Here is a 20,142-nt window from a genome sequence, read left to right as displayed (position 1 = left end):
CTAAGGGCTGGCAGGACAGCCTGCTGGCAAACCCATCATCCAGGACACGGTTGCCTGAGTGGCAAAGCACAGCAAAATCCCGCATAAATACAAAGATTTCAGATCTATCCAAGCCAGTGTGGGAGAAAGTCGATGTGTAGATTAGGAAGTATCCCCCCTCTCCAGCTGCAGAGATGTTGTTGCAACGTGGCTTGTGCAGAGTAGAGACGCAACAACACGTTTGCGTCTCTCCTTAAGGCACAATAGCAATAGCATTTAGACTTATATACCGCTTCACAGTGCCTTACAAGTACAGATGGGATTCGCCCAGCAACAAAAATGTGAGCCACCCGCAGATCACTCTTACCGGTTCACTTGAACCGGTTCGAACCACCTGGCCAAGTGGCTCAGGGGCTAAGACACTGAGCTTGTCGATCAGAAAGGTCAGCAGTTCGGTGGTTCGAATCCCTAGTGCCGGTCTCCTACGTGAGCAGGAGGTTGAGCTAGATGACCTCCAAAGTCCCTTCCAACTCTTGTTACTCTGTTACCGTTACCAGCTGAATAACCCCTCTGCTTACAGCCCTCTGTAAGAGACAGCATATTACCCCCAACAATCTGGGTCCTCATTTTACTCACCTCGGAAGGACGGAAGGCTGAGTCAACCTTGAGCTGGTCAGGATCGAACTCCTGGCAGTCAGCAGAGTCAGCCTGCAATACTGTATTCTCACCACTGGAAGGGAGAGAGGGAGGGAGGGAGGAAGGCGGAATAACAATAGCACTTAGACTTATATACCACTTCACAGTGCTTTACAGACCTCTCTAAGCAGTTTACAGAGTCAGCCTCTTGCCCCCAACAATCTGGGTCCTCGTTTTACCGACCTTGGAAGGATGGAAGGCGGAGTCAACCTTGAGCTGGTCAGGATCGAACTCCTGGCAGTGGGCAGAGTCAGCCTGCAATACTGCATTCTCACCACTGGGAAGGCAGGCAGACAGGCAGGCAGGCAGGCAAGCAGGAAGGAAAGGAAGGAAGGAAGGAAGGAAGGAAGGAAGGAAGGAAGGAAGGAAGGAAGGAAGGAAAAATAATAGGACTTAGACTTATATACCGCTTCACAGCGGTTTACAGAATCAGCATATTACCCCAAACAATCTGGGTCCTCATTTTACCGACCTTGGAAGGATGGAAGGTGGAGTCAACCTTTAGCTGGTCAGGATCGAACTCCTGGCAGTCAGCAGAGTCAGTCTGCAATACTGCATTCTCACCACTGGGAAGGCAGGCAAGCAGGCAGGCAGGCAGGCAGGAAGGAAGGAAGGAAGGAAGGAAGGAAAAATAATAGGATTTAGACTTATATACCGCTTCACAGTGGTTTACAGAGACAGATATTTCTCTCTCTGGGCGCTCTGAGAATATATCTGCTGAACAAAACTCCGCAATGGTGACAGGAAGGGCATCTGGCCATTAAAACACTCTGCTAGCTCCATTAAGTTGCCCGGATTCTACCCTGCCAAGGGATTTTGAGGTCGTTAGATGAAGATGATGATGATTTATTTGATTCTTGATTGTGATTTACTGCTGTCATAATTTGGGGGGTGGATCTTCGCTACTTATCAAAGGAATTCTGGAGCTCTAAAAAGATTTTTCTGTTCGGGATCATTGAGGGTCAAGATCTGAGATCAAACAACCAACCTCACTCGATATTACTCAATCGACCACCTCCACTGCGCTGACATTTAATAAACGTCTCACTTAGCGACAGAAGATTTGGGCTCAATTGTGGTCAAGGGCTACCTGTATAGAGAGTGAGATTAAACGTCAATCAATTGATATATTAAAAAAAAAAAACAATATCTGTCAATGAAATCTTATCCTCAACTTTTTTTGTGATGGCATTTCTTTTTTCATTTTTTTTCATTTTTTAAAATTTTCTTTTGAGGAAAAGTTTCCCCAAGCTTGCCTTCTAGCAACTACAAAGACAATCATCCCCACAAACTTAAAAAGTTTAGGAATTGCAGGATAGCAAAGCCAGAGGACGCCAAAATGAAAAAATTGAAAACTTCTTATGAATTTGTGACCTGCTGAAGGAAGGCATTACGGTTGTCATCCATTTTACACGGCCAGAGAGATGGGAGTTGTAGTCCGGCAGCATTCAGAACCTTGTTAGTTGTTTTAAGTATTTTCTTCGATGCTTAGCTTAATTCAAAGCTGCAAAATCAATTCTTCTTTTTCTTCTGATCAGATTTCTGCTGCTATTTCTAGAATCTCAATTTTGTCAATTTTATACTTTCCCCGATCACATTTTTCTGATTTTCGTGCCTTCAACTGATTGGGGGAAAAAAATAAGAATTTCAGATTTCGTTCTGGTATGTCTTGTGATGATTGCACCAGCCCATAAAATAGGAGGTTTTTCTTCCTCTTTTTAAACAGACTTTTATTCATTTTTCCTCTGGCGCCTTTCTTCACCACCTTTGCAAATACACCCGTTTAATTCTATATTTCAACCACGAAGACCTAAATGTGAAATTGCTATTAATCTTATCAAGCATTTTACAAGCCAGAAGCATTAATTGTGTGCACCCAAATATTAATCCATTTATCCAGCTTTATTCTCTTCTTCCCAATTTGCAAAACCCCTTTCTTTCTCTTTTCCTCTATCTATTCCTCTCATCTAATCCCGATATTTCACTGATATTGACTAAGCGCACGAAGATCTAATTTAAAGCGGCAAGATTTGGCTAATTAAGGAGTTAGTTGTTTCCCTACCTGTCTTTCTAAAGAGGTTTGCAAATTTCAGCTCCAATTATTCCTGGATATGAGAGCAGCGTCTGGAGGCGAGCAGTACCCCAGTGGCTTGAAAAATTCTAATTTTGAGGGGCGAGATTACGTCCATTTATTCATTGTGCAGTTTTAACAGAGTAACAGAGTTGGAAGGGATCTTAGAGGTCTTCTAGTCCAATCCCCTGCTCAGGCAGGAAACCCTATCTAGTGTTGGCAAACTTTTTCGGCACCGAATGCCGAAACGGGAGCGCGCACATGTGCGCGGGGCAGCTCCCCGGCTGGCACGCGTGGGAGTGCTGGAAACCGGAAGAGCAGCAGAGCTTCCGGTTTCTGGACTGCACATTTGCGCCGGTCACATGGTCTTCCGGTTTCTGGCATGCACACGCATGCGAAGACCAGCTGGCCGGCACACATGCACGCACTGGAAACCGGAAGCTCAGCTTCCCGGCATGCGCAAGACAGAATAGAATAGAATGCAAAATAGGATAGGATAGGATAGGATAGGATAGGATAGGATAGGATAGGATAGGACAGGACAGAATGCAAAATAAAATAGAATAGGATGGAATGGAATGGAATGGAGTGGAGTGGAGTGGAGTGGAGTGGAGTAGAATAGAATAGAGTAGAATGCAAAATAAAATAGAATAGGATAGAATGGAATGGAATGGAATAGAATAGAATAGAATGCAAAATAAAATAGGATAGGATGGAATGGAATGGAATGGAATGGAATGGAATGGAATGGAATGGAATAGAATAGAATAGAATAGAATAGAATAGAATAGAATAGAATAGAATAGAATAGAATAGAATAGAGTAGAATGCAAAATAAAATAGAATAGGATAGAATGGAATGGAATGGAATAGAATAGAATAGAATGCAAAATAAAATAGGATAGGATGGAATGGAATGGAATGGAATGGAATGGAATGGAATGGAATGGAATAGAATAGAATAGAATAGAATAGAATAGAATAGAATAGAATAGAATAGAATAGAATAGAATAGAATAGAATAGAATGCAAAATAAAATAGAATAGGATGGAATGGAATGGAATGGAGTGGAGTGCCGTGGAGTAGAGTAGAGTAGAATAGAATAGAGTAGAATGCAAAATAAAATAGAATAGGATAGAATGGAATGGAATGGAATAGAATAGAATAGAATGCAAAATAAAATAGGATAGGATGGAATGGAATGGAATGGAATGGAATGGAATGGAATGGAATGGAATAGAATAGAATAGAATAGAATAGAATAGAATAGAATAGAATAGAATGCAAAATAAAATAGAATAGGATAGAATGGAATGGAATGGAATAGAATAGAATAGAATGCAAAATAAAATAGGATAGGATGGAATGGAATGGAATGGAATGGAATGGAATGGAATGGAATGGAATAGAATAGAATAGAATAGAATAGAATAGAATAGAATAGAACAGAATAGAATAGAATAGAATAGAATGCAAAATAAAATAGAATAGGATGGAATGGAATGGAGTGGAGTGGAGTGGAGTGGAGTGGAGTGGAGTGGAGTGGAGTGGAGTAGAGTAGAGTAGAGTAGAGTAGAATGCAAAATAAAATAGAATAGGATAGAATGGAATAGAATAGAATAGAATAGAATGCAAAATAAAATAGAATAGGATAGAATGGAATGGAGTGGAGTGAAGTAGAGTAGAGTAGAGTAGAGTAGAGTAGAATAGAGTAGAATAGAGTAGAATAGAGTAGAATAGAGTAGAATGCAAAATAAAATAGAATAGGATAGAATGGAATGGAATGGAATGGAATGGAATGGAATAGAATAGAATGCAAAATAAAATAGGATAGAATGGAATAGGATAGGATAGGATAGGATAGGATAGGATAGGATAGGACAGGACAGGACAGGACAGGACAGGACAGGACAGAATGCAAAATAAAATAGAATAGAATGGAATAGAATAGAGTAGAGTAGAATAGAGTAGAGTAGAGTAGAATGCAAAATAAAATAGAATAGGATAAAATGGAATGGAGTAGAGTAGAGTAGAGTAGAATGCAAAATAAAATAGGATAAGATAGGATAGAATAGAATAGAATAGAATAGAATAGAATAGAATAGAATAGAATAGAATAGAATAGAATAGAATATTGCAAAGGGACCTTGGAGGTCTTCTAGTCCAACCTCCTGTTTAGGCAGGAAACTATACCACCGATACCAATCTTTTTGCTGTCACGGGGGGAGCATGCGGGGGTGGTGGTGTCGCATGTACCCACACCCATAAGTCAATGCGCCCTGCCCCCCGCGCATGTGCGCACAACCCCTCCCCGCTTTTGGTACACGGGCACGGTAGGCTTGTTTTTCGCCCTCCCCAGGCTCCAGAGGCTTCATTGGAGCCTGGGGAGGGCGAAAACTCACTCCCCCCCCCCACCAGAGGCCCTCCGGAGGCCGAAAACAGCCCATTTCCCGACTTCCGGTAGGCCCGGAAGGCCTGAAAATCAGCTGGTGGAGCTGAGCTGGGGCAACGCTTGTGTCCCCACAGATTTGGCTCCACGTGCCACCTGCGGCACGCGTGCCGTAGATTCGCCATCACGGCCCTATACCATTTCAGACAAATGATGGTCCAATCTCTTCTTAAAAATCTCCAGCGCTGGAGCTTCCACAACTTCTGGAAGCAGGTTACAAAAGTTAACTTCCTTACAAAGCTACCACGGCACTGAAAAAAATGTGACTTGTGGCCGTTTTTCACGTGATCCAAAATTCGGACGCTTGACAACTGGTTCAGACTTAACGACGGTTGCAGTGGTCCAAGGCCACGCGAGATCCCTCTTTTTTGCGGCCTTCCTGACATTGGGGCAAAGTCATTGGGGAAGCCAAGTTCACTTAACAGGGTGACTAACTTATCCCCCGCAGTGATTCCCTTAACAGCTCACTTAACCAATGTCTCACTTAGCAACACTAAACGTTGGGCTCAGTTGTGGTCCTAAGTCGAGGACTTCCTGTCCCAGAAAGATTAATTAAAAACGAAGCCGTGTTCCTTTTCTTGGCTTGGCTAGATCAGGAGTCTGCAACCTTAAACACTCAAGAGAGCCATTTGGACCCGTTTCCCACAGAAAAGAAAACACCGGGAGCCACAAAAACCCTTCCTGTGCCTGACTATTTCTTGAGCGGCCACAAAACTAGCATATGTAGTTGAATTAAACGTTCTGTTTTCTTTTCTTGGATTTATTCATGGTTGGCCTACCGGAGGTTGAAAAGCTCAATAAATAGCGTGCTGGCTGGTGTCACACACTGGCGGTTGTGATGCATATTTTGAATGACAGGGAGCCGCAGCAGAGGGGTGAAAGAGCCACATGCGGCTCCAGAGCCACAGATTGCCGACCCCTGAGCTAGATTATTTATACGCGATGGCTTGATGAGATGAAAATTTGTGCTGATGTGAATGTGTAAAAAGGTGGCTTGCTTGAATTCCACTGAAAACTGTGACTCTACCTTGCACACGGATTGCGTGAGCTCCAATAAACCAATTTTGTGACGACATAAATGGCTTTTATCTGTGATCGGTCTTGTTAGGGTGTGTGTAAAAATTATTTGTTGCTTGTGCAACGAGCAGAGCAGAAACACACAGGGAAGGAGATAAACGTGCAGCTCGTGTGAGAAAAATACTTTATATACAAGATAATAAGCAGTCTCGGTGTAGGTAAAACAGTCTGACCAGTCGCCTTACCAACAAGTTAGGAGTAAGCTACAAGCTGAACCTAACAGGTCTTATGGGAGACTAATGGGTAGAATTCTGTATTATACAAGTCTTGAGACAATCCCTATATTTGGATTTTTTTTTTTCCCCTTTTGTGTGGCCTTAAGGAATCTAGGTTAGTTGGTGAGAATGTGGGTTTGATTCTTTTTGGAGCCTGTTCCTCGACCCTTGTCAATCCGGGTCCTCGACTTACGACCACAATTGAGCCCGAAATTTAATGTTGTTAAGTGAAACGTTTGTTAAGTGAGGTTTGCCTCATTTTACGACCTTTCTTGCCACGGTCGTTAAACGTTATCACTGCAGTGGATAAGTTAGTCACCCGGTTGTTAAGTGAATCTGGCTTCCCCCCCCTCCCATTGTAAATCGAGGACTTTCTGTAATTTGATTGCACTTTTGAATATTGTTCAGATTAAAACACGGGTGTTTAATTAACAGTCGGAAGAAATTGAGTCAAATCACTAAAAATTCCGACGGGGAAAAAAAAGGTGCAAAAATAGTGAATTCTGCCAGAATCCTTTCAAGATGAAACTAAAGGTACGGCCATCTGTTTAACGACTGTTCGGAGTTACGACCATGCTGGAAAAAAAGGAATTTACACTTACGACCGCCAGAGTATCCCCATGATCAAAATTCAGTTGCTTGGATTTCCTACTTTCTAACAAAGCTAAACCGTGCTGCACAGCTGATCGTCAGAAATACCAGTTCGGACGAACTGGTAGCGTTTTTTAACTAAAGGTTCGCTCGAACCGGTAGTTTTTATCACTTATGTGTGGGTCATAAGTCAAGGACTACCAGTGAATTCTTTGGTTTCTGTAGTATGTGAACCTTAGTGATAATCATAGCTTGTTTGACACCTTGTGTCTAATTCAACCATGGTTTAGCACAATCTGTAAACCCACAGAGGGAAGAGAAAAATCTATGGGGCTTTCTTTACCTCATAACTGATATATGAGGGGGGGGGGGACTCATTTTACAACTGCTGTAATTCACCTAACGAATCTGGCCCCCACCAAAAAAACATTGTAAAGTGAGCCAAAACTCACCGAACAACATAAATTTGGGGCTTAACGATGGTCCTAAGTGGAAAACTACCTGTACTCTATAATATTCTCATTTATTCTGGGCAGACAGGCATGTAACAGTAACAGAGATGGAAGGGTCCTTGGAGGTCATCTAGTCCAACCCCCTGCTCCCACAGGAGAACTGTACTAGGGATTCGAACCGCTGAAACGCCGATCTATCTGATCGACGAGCTCAGTGTCTTAGCCCCTGAGCCACCTTAGTCAGGCATACTGTGTGTGTTTCTGAAGCAGTCGTGCGAACAAGCCAACATCTAAATCAGGATCGATGGTGGTTTGTTGGTTTAAAGTCTTTCCGCGAAGTATCTTGCCCAGCTTGGACAGTGGCATTTTCTTCAATCCGACAGCAAATAGAAGGAAAATCATTTTAAAAAAATAAAATAAGCCATTGGAGATGTTAAAATGACGTTAATGACGATAGCATCCTTATCACTCAGAGCTTTATAGTTTTTATTTTGTTTCTGTTTTTTAAGCTAACCCCTCAAAAAGGATGTTCAGCAGCCAGGAGGATGCGGGATCTCCCAAGGCTGCTGCAGTGATCCGGTGGTGAGGGATCACCCTTCCTCACCCATGCGCAGGTAAAAGTCCTCGCTTTACGCCGCTGGAACCCAAGGCTCTCTCTTTTGTCTCCCCTCCCAAAGAAAGATGCCGAACCGAACCGTGTACAGGGACACGGGAGTTTTCTTCGCCGGCGACCTTGAGGGTGCCTGCGCCGTGCCCCCCCTCCCTCCTGATTGCTCCTCTCTCTCTCTCTCTCTCTCTCTCTCTCTCTCTCTCTCTCTCTCTCTCTCCCCCCCCTTCTTCTTTCTTCCTCCTTTCCAGGCTGACCTTCCTGGAGTAAGCTGCCTGCCCCTTTAAGATCCTCCTGCACATCTTGATGTGCAAAAAAAATCCTGCAGCACCGGTTTTACACGGCTGCGGCACTATTGGAAGTGTGCTGAGCGGAGCAGTTTGCTTGGACAATGTCATTTTCTCCGGCAAGCCGAATATTGCAGCAAGTTTCGGTGCTTGGCTTGAGACGGCCAGCTTTTTCGTCCTTCTCTCTGCCCTAAAGAGGTACGCGACTTTTGCTTTTTCTCCTTTTCCTTTTCCTTTTCTTTCTTTTCTTTTTTTTGGGGGGGGGGGAAGGGGTTGTAATGAATTCTGCTTTCATCCTCTCTTCAACCAGAGGAAAAGAGAGGGAGAGAGAGAGAGAGAGAGAGAGAGAGAGAGAGAGAGAGAGAGACAGAGACAGAAAAAAAAAGACATCCAATTCAACCTCTTTTTGGGGGTCACTCTTAATGCCACCCCCCATGTCTTTCTATCACTCGCTAGACCCGATTCTAATTTCATCCTCCACCTTATAACAACCCCCCCATCCTGCCCCCTATTCCCCCCCCTCATTTTTTTGCAGCTTCTTTTCTCCCCCCCCCACGTTGTCTTCTTTTTCTCTCTCTCTCTTCCCAGAGACCCAAGGGAGAAGCGGGGTGGGGGGGGTGGGGAGCCCTTTCGGCAGGGTGCCGAGTTCGAAAGCGGAAATATTTGCGGAGAACCCAAGGAGAGATTCGAAGCCGCGGCCGGCAGCAGCACCTGGAGAAGTTGCATCGGGACTCAAATTTCTCGTGAGTAAATTTGGTTTGGGAAGAGAAGCATTGTGGGATGGATAGCAAGGCTGGGGAATTGGAAAAATAGATAGATAGATAGATAGATAGATAGATAGATAGATAGATAGATAGATAGATAGATAGATAGATAGATAGATTTGATTGCTAGATAGATAGATAGATAGATAGATAGATAGATAGATAGATAGATAGATAGATAGATAGATAGATAGATAGATAGATAGACAGACAGATAGATTTCCAGATGAGAAAGACGCAGGAAGGAAGTGGTGGAAGGTACTTCTTTCTGTCTTGGCACAGGGCAGTGTGGTGTTTGACTCCAGCTCCAAAGTCAAAAGAGACTTTTAAATAATACTGCAGGGAAAAATTAGCGCCAAGTTACATCCGGACCACCGAAAAAGGATTTCCATTTGCCTTTTCAAAATCTGGCTGGTTGTGAAACATTCGCTTCCTTGATGTCGCTTTTTTCCTTTTTTTCCCCCCCATTCCTTCTTTTCTTTTCTTTTCTTTTCTTTTCTTTTCTTTTCTTTTCTTTTCTTTTCTTTTCTTTTCTTTTCTTTCCTACCTGCCTATTTTTTTCAGCCCTTCCATCCCTGCAAACTGGGGAACTTCCATTAGCTGACTTTATGGCTTGAAAACCCAGGAAATGGGTCACGACGGAAATGGATTTCAGGTGCTAAGCAAAAGTTGCCCGTATCGGATGCTCTGAATTTCGATTCCGGCTGCTTTAGAGGGGATGAGTCGGCAAGGCTGTGCTCCCTGGCCCCCCTGGTGATCTCGGCGGGCCTCGATGAGGCCTAGCCCCTTGACTTCACTGTTTTAAATTCCCCTTTGACTTGAGAAGAGAAAGGCAATTTAAAGGGTTGGATTTTTTTCGGAGGTAAACCCTCTCCGAGAAAAATGGCCTGCCGAAGAAACGGGTTCGAAGCAGTTTTCTTAAAAACTGCATCGCTCGTGCACTTTTAAGCGGTTTTCGCAACCTGGCTGGCACATTTGGCAATTCCAGCCTCTTATTCGGAAATCTTTGGATGATTAAAAATGGGAGGGAAAATTGTAGGGATTGGGGAGTGTGGGGAGGGGGGGGCTCTTGATGCTGGTCAATGGAGGGAAATGACAAATTTTTCTGTTCGGAATTTGCGAGGATTTATAAAGCGCCCAGCCACGGATGGATGAACTGAAGGGTCTCAAAAATAAGGAATAATGGCTGCCTGATTTGGGGGACATATGATGTCACCGCTGCAGCCTGTCCCCCATTGCAAACAAAGGATGCATTTCCAAATTATTCCAAAACCAACATAGTTTGTCCCTTTATATCAATCTAGGCCAGACCAATTTCTGTCTTTAAATCCACCAAGGATTCAGTCTGCACCCTCTTCCTCTTTTCGGTGGTGTCGCTGGATTTTTTTTTTTCTTCTAGGGTAGACTGCCACTAAACCCGGTGCTTGTATTGTTCCTTTGATGGCCTTTATCAAGGCATTTGGCTTTTTCCCTCTGGGATCTTTTTGAACAGATTAGCATTCAAACTCCTTCCAATTGTGCCTCCTATCTAAAAATCCCTCCTATCTATCTATCTATCTATCTATCTATCTATCTATCTATCTATCTATCTATCTATCTATCTATCTTTCATCATCTTTTAACCACACCATAATCTCTTGCAGGGTGGAGTCTGGGCAACTGAATGGAGCTGACGGAGTGTTTAATGGCCAGATGCCTTTCCTGTCGCCAATGCGGAGTTTTGTTCAGCATATATATATTCTCATTGTGCCCAGAGACGGAAATATCTGCCTCTACTCACTCACTCATTCACTCTATCTATCTATCTATCTATCTATCTATCTATCTATCTATCTATCATCTATCTATCTATCTATCTATCTATCTATCTATCTATCTATCATCTAGCTATCTAGCTATCATCTATCTATCTATCTATCTATCTATCTATCTATCTATCTATCTATCTATCTATCTAGCTATCTAGCTATCATCTAGCTATCTACCTATCATCTAGCTGTAGCTCCCTGCAACTGCTAGTAATCTCTATCACAGGAGACTCATCTGAAAGAGCTGCGTTCTTTCTAAAAAGAACAAAACAAACCCTTTTATTGTGTTTTCCCCCATAGTTGGTTCTTTTCCAGCCTAGGTATATTCATTGCATTATTATCAGCATCCAGGCGGACTTTCCAAATTCACTTTCCCTCCCATTCCTGGCAACGTCCAGCGTCCAAGGTTGGTTCTCCAGAGATCAGAAATCCAAAAAAAAAAAAAAAACCTGGTGCAGATACATCCTTTGGGGTGTCTCTGCGCTCCTTCCGATCCGCATTGCTCCATTTCACAGGCTGAGAAGCGAACCCGGTCACGGGTTCAAATTTCCACCAGCGCAGACGAATTTCTGATTTTTGGAGAGAGAGAGAGAGAGAGAGAGAGAGAGAGAGAGAGAGAGAGAGAGAGACATGCAGGCTGCGTGCCTTTCCTTGTTCCCAACCTTGTTGAAATCCGACACAACGACCCCGCGGGGTAGATCAAGTTGCCTTTTCCTTTCTTGTCCGATCTTAAGCTTTTCTCCCCAAAGAAGCGACTCGAAAACCGGCGCAGAAAGAAGTTCTTCTGCAATCCACTACAAAAGGACTTGTCTCTTCTTTTTTTTCCTCTCCCCACCTATTTTCGTAGGGGTAGCCGACCTAGCTGGGTTGTTGTTCCTGTGAAGCCACAGCTGAATGGCTTAGCTCGTTCTGTGGGGCTTGTTTTGCTCATCTGCAGCCTAGAGGAGGGAAGTTTAAAAAAAAAGAAAAGGAAAGGAAAAAAAAAAGCTGATTTTGCTTGGACTAGTCTAGACTTGTTAAAGATCAGGCAGGCAGCCGCCCACAACCTCATCACAACTCCTGTGTGACTCCAGTCCCTGGATGCATTTTTCAGGACCCACCTTTTCCTTGAAAGTAAGTTTACACTTCACAACTGTCAGTGTGCGTTTGTGTGGGTTTGTGTGTGTGTGTGGAGAGGGGGGGTGGTTGCAAGAAAGCGAAAAGAGCAAACGGCAAACAGAAGCGTTCTTCCTTCGCAGAGGTGACCCAGGGACAATGCAGCCATCTGTTAAATTTCGGGAAGGATTCTCCGACACCCATCCCTCCTGGTTCAGGGTGCAAAGCCCTCCCTAAGCCAGCTGCATTCCTCCAAGCCCCATAATCCACCGACAGGATTCTGGCAACAAGCCCAGTTCCAGGGCAAACGAGTCACTTTTGCAAACAACTGATGCATTTGATTTAGAAGAAAGAGAAGAAGAAGAAGAAAGAGGAAAAAAAAAAGGATTGATCTAATTAAGCGAGGCTTAATGAAGTTGCTCATAGGGACGTGGTGGCTCAGTGGCTAAGACGCTGAGTTTATCGATCGAAAGGTCGGCAGTTCAGCAGTTCGAATCCCGGGCGCCGCGTAATGGGGTGAGCTCCCATGACTTGTCTCAGCTTCTGCCAACCTAGCAGTTCGAAAGCACTTAAAAAATGCAAGTAGAAAAAATAGGGGCCACCATTGGTGGGAAGGTAACGGCGTTCCGTGCGCCTTTGGCGTTGAGTCATGCTGGCCACATGACCACGGAGACGTCTTCGGACAGCGCTGGCTCTTCGGCTTTGAAAGGGAGAGGAGCACCGCCCCCTAGAGTCAGGAACGACTAGCACATAGGTGCAAGGGGAACCTTTCCCTTTAATGAAGTTGCTGGATGGGAGTTTGATGAGGTGCCTTCCAACGCATCGCTTGTCTTTTTCCTCCACGTCTTGTTTCAATGAGTCAAAGCTGGGAAAAAGTCTCTTGATTAAGTTAAGGCTTCTGCATCATCGTATCCCACCCAGAGAATATATAATGGCTTTGGAATTAGGGAGAACGGTAGTTGATAATTTAATCCCATCTTGATGTCTCTATTTCTTCTCGTTTCATGACTCCCTCCTTTTAGACACTCATTTTTACACAGCTTTACATATATATATATATATATATATATGTTTTTCTTCTAGCCAGGTTTTCCCTACGTAACCAAGGTTTTTTGTAGTTTTTTGTATATATATATATCAAAATAACATCCTGTACGTGCGGCCAGCATCTGAAAATAACATTTAACATAGCCCAGGACTTAAAAACAAAATGGTTCAGCTGAGAGCTGCATTAGGTGGGACCGATTGGGGTAGATTGTAGGGGTGGTGACACCGAAATATATAATTGTATTTTCTCTCAATCTTAAATGATTGTATTTTATCCCAATTTCATTTTAAGGTAAAGGTTTCCCTTGCACATATGTGTTAGTCGTTCCTGACTCTAGGGGGCGGTGCTCATCCCCGTTTCAAAGCCGAAGAGCCAGCGCTGTCCGAAGACGTTTCTGTGGTCATGTGGCCGGCATGACTCAACGCCAAAGGCGCACGGAACGCTGTTCCCTTCCCACCAAAGGGGGTCCCTATTTTTTCTACTTGCATTTTTTTTTACGTGCTTTCAAACTGTTAGGTTGGCAGAAGCTGGGACAAGTCACCCCATTATGCGGCGCTCGGGATTCGAACCGCTGAACTGCCGACCTTTCGATCGACAAGCTCAGCGTCTCAGCCGCTGAGCCACCGCGTCAAAATTTCATTTTAGACTGTATTTTATCCCAATTTCATTTTAGACTGCATTTTCTCCCAATTTCATTTTAGACTGCATTTTCTCCCAATTTCATTTGAAATGGTATTTTATATCCAATTCTATTTGAAATGGCTTCTATCGAATTTTAGGAATAATTTGTTTCTGGAGTGCCGCACTTCAGTATGGCCCAAGGGCTAATCAATACAATGAATGAATGAACCTAAAAAAAAAAATCCCAAGCTATGCCGGTCATACATTGTCGCGAATCCCTCCTCTAACACCTGCCCCCCAGCTTTCTTGTGATCTTGTGGATCCCTTTGGAACCTCGTCCCTTCCAAACTCTTCTAAGCCTTCGTAACAGGAAGCTGGCAACAATGGACTCAGGGAGGCGACAGTTGGACTCCTTTGCAAATGTGGCAAAGGAAGAGAAAGTGAGCCCAGAATAGGTTATCATGCAGAGATGCAGCAGGAACACTCCTCAGATTGCATCTGAAGCCAGAGATGCAGCAAAAAACACTCCTCAGATTGCATCTGAAGCTGGCTAGAAGGGTGCAAAGCTTAGGAACGACTCCATTAGTCAGCAATCTCTTGTCAACGTTGCGTAACGCTTCTGTGTTTTTTTTGTGGGTCCCTCACAGCATTATTTGCTGTTGGTTTCTGGCTACCAGTGACTCATTCACTCCTGAGTGTGTGTGTATGTTTAGGGTGTGAGCTGCCCTTTGCTCGCTCCCGTTTATTTCTCTCCCTCTTAACCCGTCCTCTTGGGGAAATAATTTTGCTGAGAATGGACGCTCGTTCGGAGAAGTGGGTTTGGCTGGGAATTGAAACCCCCTTCCTCCCCAAAGTTTGCAACTTCTAAAATTAAGTAATAATTTTAATGAGCAATTTTATGATGTTTGTGTGTCTGTGTTTTTCTTGACTGTACACCGCCTTGAGTCCTACGGGAGAAAGGCGGTATAGAAATATAATAAATAGATAAATAAAAGCGGCCGGGGGGGATTTTTTTTCCCCCTAACTCTTTTTTCCCCCGTTACCATATAAAAAAGAATTTCCAGGATAAAATCCACCGGGAGGGGAGGAATTAAGCCGTGTCCAACTCATTTATGTTTAAAGGCAGGAAAAAAAGCAAAAACAATATCAAGCAAACTCGATTCAAAGGGACTAGCCGCTTGAAGATCTGTTTGGGTTTTAAGCTCCGGCTCTTCCTCCCCCCCAAACACACACACACTGCCTGTCCCCACACACACACAAAAAAGCCAAGTTTTGCATTCCTGCCCTCTCTGTGTGCGGCCTGGACCAGGATGTAGCCGCAAGAGGCGACGTTCAGATCAAGTGACTTGTGTGACATATACATACACAACTGCCTTGTCGCTTTTTCCAGCTCTGGAGGATCTGGGCAGGTGTGGCTGGAGTCAGCTCGCCCCAGTCAAAGGTTGGTCTTTGCTGTGTAGTGTATGTGTGTGCACGAGAGAGAGAGGGAGAGACACACATACACACCTGGGGTGACCACACTGGGTTAAAAGGCTACCTGGGGAGAGGCCCCACCCAGAGAGAGGAAGGTGCTCCTGTGCCAGATCTGTGCCCGTGGCGGTGGGGCAAAACTGGCGTTTGTCCTGTCTCGGAAGCAGTTGGAGAAAGATGCCATTGGAACAGGTAGGCTCAACTCTCCGCTTTTCCTCCCTGCGTCCTTTTTTTTAAATTTTATTTCTCCAGTTCTTCCCTATTTTTTTTTTTTTGTCTCTTTCTGTTTTTCCCTTCCTTCCCCTTTTCTTTCTTTCTGAGTTACTCTAATCCTTCCTTTTTTCTTTCTTTCCCTCCCTCCTTCCTTCATTGCTCCTCCCCTTCCTCCCTTCCTCTCCATTTTATCCCCTCCCTCTCTCCATTTTATCCTTCCTTCCCTCCCTCCCTTTCTTCCTTCTCTCTCTCCTTGCTTGCTTTTTTCTTTCCTTTCTTTCTTTCCCTCCCTTCCCCTCTTTCCTTTCTTCCTTGCTCCTCCCCTTCCTTTCTTCCTCCCTCCCTCTCTATTTTATCCCCTCCCTCTCTCCATTTTATCCTTCCCTCCCTTTCTTCCTTCTCTCCCTCCCTGCTTCTTTCCTTCCTTCCTTCCTTCCTTTCTTTTCCTCCTCCCCTCCCTCTTTCCTTCCTTCTTTGCTCCTCCCCTTCCTTCCTTTCTTCCCTCCATTTTATCCTTCCTTCCTTCTCCCTCCCTCCCTGCTTGCTTCTTTCCTTTCTTCCTTCCTTCTTTCTCCTCCCTCCCCCCAACTTATCTTCTTCCCTCCCTCCCCATTTTCATCTCTCCTTCCTTCATTCCTTCCTCCCTCCCTCCTCTTCTCTCCTCCCTCCCTCCTTCCTTCCTTCTCTCCCTCCCTGCTTCTTTCTTTCTTTCTTTCTTTCTTTCTTTTTCTTTCTTCTGGGATAACAAAAATTACATTCTTGATCTCTTTCAATGTCGAGCTATTCACTTTTTTGTAAATATTGTTGGTTTAATAATGGAACTCGGATACTTTTTGCAGTTGGGTTAAAGATGGCATTCATACAAAGGATTTTGTGGGTTGGTTGTGCTACACTTAGGTACCCAACGTTAAAAAAAATTAGCTTTTTGCCACTTGAGTTTGTTTATTGAGTTTATTTGGATAGCTTTGCCCGGCTGGAAAAGTCATTGCCGTTTCTTTGCATTGCAACTGAAGGTGTCAAGAGGCCTATATTTTTTCTTCTTATCTTTCTTTTATTTATTTTTTGGCCTTGTTCTGACAGCTGAGACATCGGTCTGACATTCGTCCCCTTTTTACAATCACAACAAATAAAGCTTGAGTATTAGTTCATACTTTTTTGCCAGATTGAGGACTAGAAACCTGATGGCTAGATGTGGGAGGTATTTTTTGGAGTTTTCTGGAGGGTTGTTTTTTTTTTTAGCAAGGTTGAGGACTAGAAACCTGGCGCAATGTACCACTGTGCGTTTGGGTGCAATTTCCTTAAAGAAGAGTAAAATTTTCTTCTGTGCTCTCTTGAATGCAATAACACATAACATTCGTGTGATTTCTCCTATTTCAGAGAACTGTTTTCATCACCGGCCTGCCTGCCTTAATTTCCTTCCTTCCTTCCTTCCTTCCTTCCTTCCTTCCTTCCTTCCTTCCTTCCTTCCTTCCCTCCCTCCCTCCCTCCCTCCTTTTTTCCTTCCTTCCTTCCACTTTCTTTCTTCCATAGTCTTTCTTCCTTCTACTGTCTTTCTTTTTTCTCTTTCTTTCCTCCTTCCTTCCTTCCCTCCCTTCCTTTTTTCCTCCCTCTCTCCCTTCCACTTTCTTTCATTCTTCCACTGCCTTTTTTTCTCTTTCTTTCTTTCCTCCTTCCTTCCCTCCCTTCCTTTTTCCCTCCCTCCCTTCCTTCCACTTTCTTCACAGTCTTCCTTCCTTCCTTCCTTCCACTGTCTTTCTTTTTTCTCTTTCTTTCTTCCTTCCTTCCTTCCCTCCCTCCCCTCCCTTCCTTTTTTCCTCCCTCCCTCCCTCCCTTCCACTTTCTTTCTTCCACAGTCTTTCTTTCTTCCACTCTTTCTTTCTTTTTCTTTCCTCCTTCCTTCCTTCCCTTCCCTCCTAATGCATTTTTGTCATGTTTCTAATTCTTGCATGACTCAGGACAATTTGTGATTATTCAGCTCTGACTTTTAGGAATCCTTTGATTTGAGCTTTCTATTTTTGGAAAGGATTCCTGGGCAGATCCCTTCCGGGATCCAGCAAAAGGATCTGCCAGATGATACCATGGGCTAGTGGACAGATGTGGCATTGCTGGAAGCCCCTTCCCCCCAAAAAAGGATGGCAGATTGAGAACAATTTTCCAAAATGTCTTTACCCCTGACGCATTTAAATCCAGTCAATCAGAACCAAGTTTCTAGTCCTGTTTGACTTACCGATTTGTTGTGGTTGTTTTTTTTCCTTGCCACCTTTCTTGTTTTGAGCCAAGTCTCTTGCCATCTCTCCGCACAGGGGCCTGCGTCGACGGAGGAAAGGATGGGGAAGGTGAGAAACGACACCCCAGTGCGTATTTCTTTGGCAGTGTCTTAGCTGGTTGTTGGATGTGATGACTGAAGAAGCAATCAGCAAGCATACTGCTTGAGAAGTGCTGCACATTTGCAAGCCTCCCCGGAAAACAGCGTTTTCTCCTAGACCAGGGATTCTGCAACCTTAAAACACTCAAAGAGCCATTTGGACCCGTTTCCCACCGAAAAGAAAACACCGGGAGCCACAAAAACTCTTCCCGTGCCTGACTATTTCTTGAGCGGCCACAAAACTAGCATATGTCGTCAAATTAAACCTTCTGTTTTCTTCTGAAACTTTTCTTTTCTTGCATTTATCCATGGTTGGCCTACCGGGGGTTGAGAAACTCAATAAATCACGTGCCGGCAAGTGTCACACATTGGCAGCTGTGAGTGATATTTTGAGTGACAGGGAGCCGCAGCAGAGGGGTGAAAGAGCCACATGCGGCTCCAGAGCCGCAGATTGCTGACCCCTGTCCTAGACGTATAAGGAAGATGGATAATTTGTGGGGAAACAGGAAGGGGACAGCTGCGAAGGCCACAAGCTCTCGAAAAGTTCCTGATTTAAAAACAAAGGAATGGTTCTTGGTACAGTTTTCCTTTCCGTTCCCCGGTTTGTTTGTTTTTTGGTTTTTTTAAAAGCGATAAACGGGTGTTGAACCCAGAAAACTGGTGTGAGGAAAACAACTATGTGAAACCTAGAAAGAAGGGAAATATTGCAACCATGCGGCCCAGCATTTGGGGGTGCTGGTGTATTTATATTTTATTTTCCTCTAGGTTTTTTAAGAACAGTGAAGTGTTGAGACCACTTTATAAGGCCTTGGTAAGGCCACACTTGGAATCCTGCATCCAGTTTTCGTCGCCACGATGTAAAAAAAATGTGGAGATTCTAGAAATAGCGCAGAGGAGAGCTTTCTTGGAGCCTGGGGAGGGCGAAAACAGCCTTCCCAACCCCGCCAGAGGCCCTCCAGAGGCCGGAAACAGCCTGTTTCCCGACTTCCAGGAGGCACGGAAGGCCCGAAAATCAGCTGACCGGTGCGTGCATGCATGTTGGAGCTGAGCTAGGGCAACGCTTGTGTGCCCACCGATATGGCTCCGTGTGCCACCTGCAACACGCATGCCATTGGTTCGCCTTCATGGCCCTACACCATTCTGGACAAATGGCTGTCCAGTCTCTTCTTAAAAGCCTCCAATGATGAAGCGCCCACTTACTTCTGGTGGCAAGCTGTTCCACCGGTTAATTGTTCTCACGGTCAGGAAATTTCTCCTTAGTTCTAAGTTGCTTCTCTCCTCGTTTAGTTTCCATCCGTTGCTTCTTGTCCTGCCTTCAGGTGCATATTTGGAAAAATAGGTTGACCCTTCCTCTTTTTTGTGGCGGCCCCTCGGATATTGGAACGCTGCTATTCATATCACACCCCCACCCCCACCCCAATGATACTGTTGGATTACCATTCGGTTGTTGGGTGAATGCAGTCTTTCTATAAACCTCTGCTTATGCAAAAAAAAAAAACAACTTTTTTTAAAAAAAATAAAATAAAACATCTTTAAATAAACCCCTGTTTAGCACCATGGGCAAATCAGATTAGAAACAAGGAAAAATCTGCAGGCTGGAGTTTTGCCCGAGAAATCCGTAAGGCACAAATTTGTGTTTCTGTGACATTCATGCTCGGTTGAATAAAAATCAAAACGAATCCCACTTCATGCCTGTATTTTTCTCCACTGTCCTATTCACATTCTGATGAGCGAATCAAACATATCCTTGTCTTCTCATCAGGCTTAACGCTGAAGAAACCGAGTTTTAAAGCAGAATATTTCAAGGTTTATTATGTGGCGAGGGCTGCTTTTCTGCATTCCAGCAGGACAGGATAAAGATAATAATAATAATAATAATAATAATAATAATAATAATAATAATAATAATAATAATAATAATAGTAATAAATTTTGACTACAAAAAACCACCTTACTCGGAACAGCTTACATCCTCCGACGATACCTTAACAGTTCCTAGGTCCTTGGTTAGGAACTCGAGCTGCTGAGCTATTAACCAGCCTCAAAGGCTGTGAATCTCACTGAAGATTAACCAATAATAATAATAATAAAAACACCTTTATTGCTTTAAGGGTGTTTATTTTTAAAAGGGCCCGATCCACCCAGACTTTGGAGGCCCGTTTCCTCAGCCGCGCCCTGAAAGTCTGACCATCTCTTTCCAACTCCAGAAAAAAGCCCACGACGAATCAATCCCAGGGCGTGCATTTTGGAGGTATACTGCCCTTTAATATGGAGGTTCTATTTAACTAAGCTTGTGATCTTCTTGAGCAAGCAGCCCGGGTACCTCCTAAGCC

General features: G+C 44.0%; 1 long non-coding RNA gene across 1 annotated transcript; it reads left to right on the top strand.

Moving 5' to 3' along the window:
* The first annotated feature begins 12,039 nt into the window (after window positions 1-12,039).
* LOC139326106 (uncharacterized) lies at window positions 12,040-18,057 on the top strand. Its single transcript, XR_011601134.1, has 3 exons — window positions 12,040-12,110; window positions 15,152-15,423; window positions 17,748-18,057. It is a non-coding gene; the product is annotated as an uncharacterized lncRNA (long non-coding RNA).
* Window positions 18,058-20,142: the final 2,085 nt, after the last annotated feature.

Source organism: Pituophis catenifer, unplaced genomic scaffold (assembly GCF_029215685.1).
Source record: "Pituophis catenifer annectens isolate HBS135680 unplaced genomic scaffold, rPitCat1.0.hap2 SCAF_18, whole genome shotgun sequence".
Taxonomy (NCBI): domain Eukaryota; kingdom Metazoa; phylum Chordata; class Lepidosauria; order Squamata; family Colubridae; genus Pituophis; species Pituophis catenifer.
Note: the sequence above shows the minus strand (reverse complement) of the source record. Positions and strands in the feature narration are given on the sequence as shown.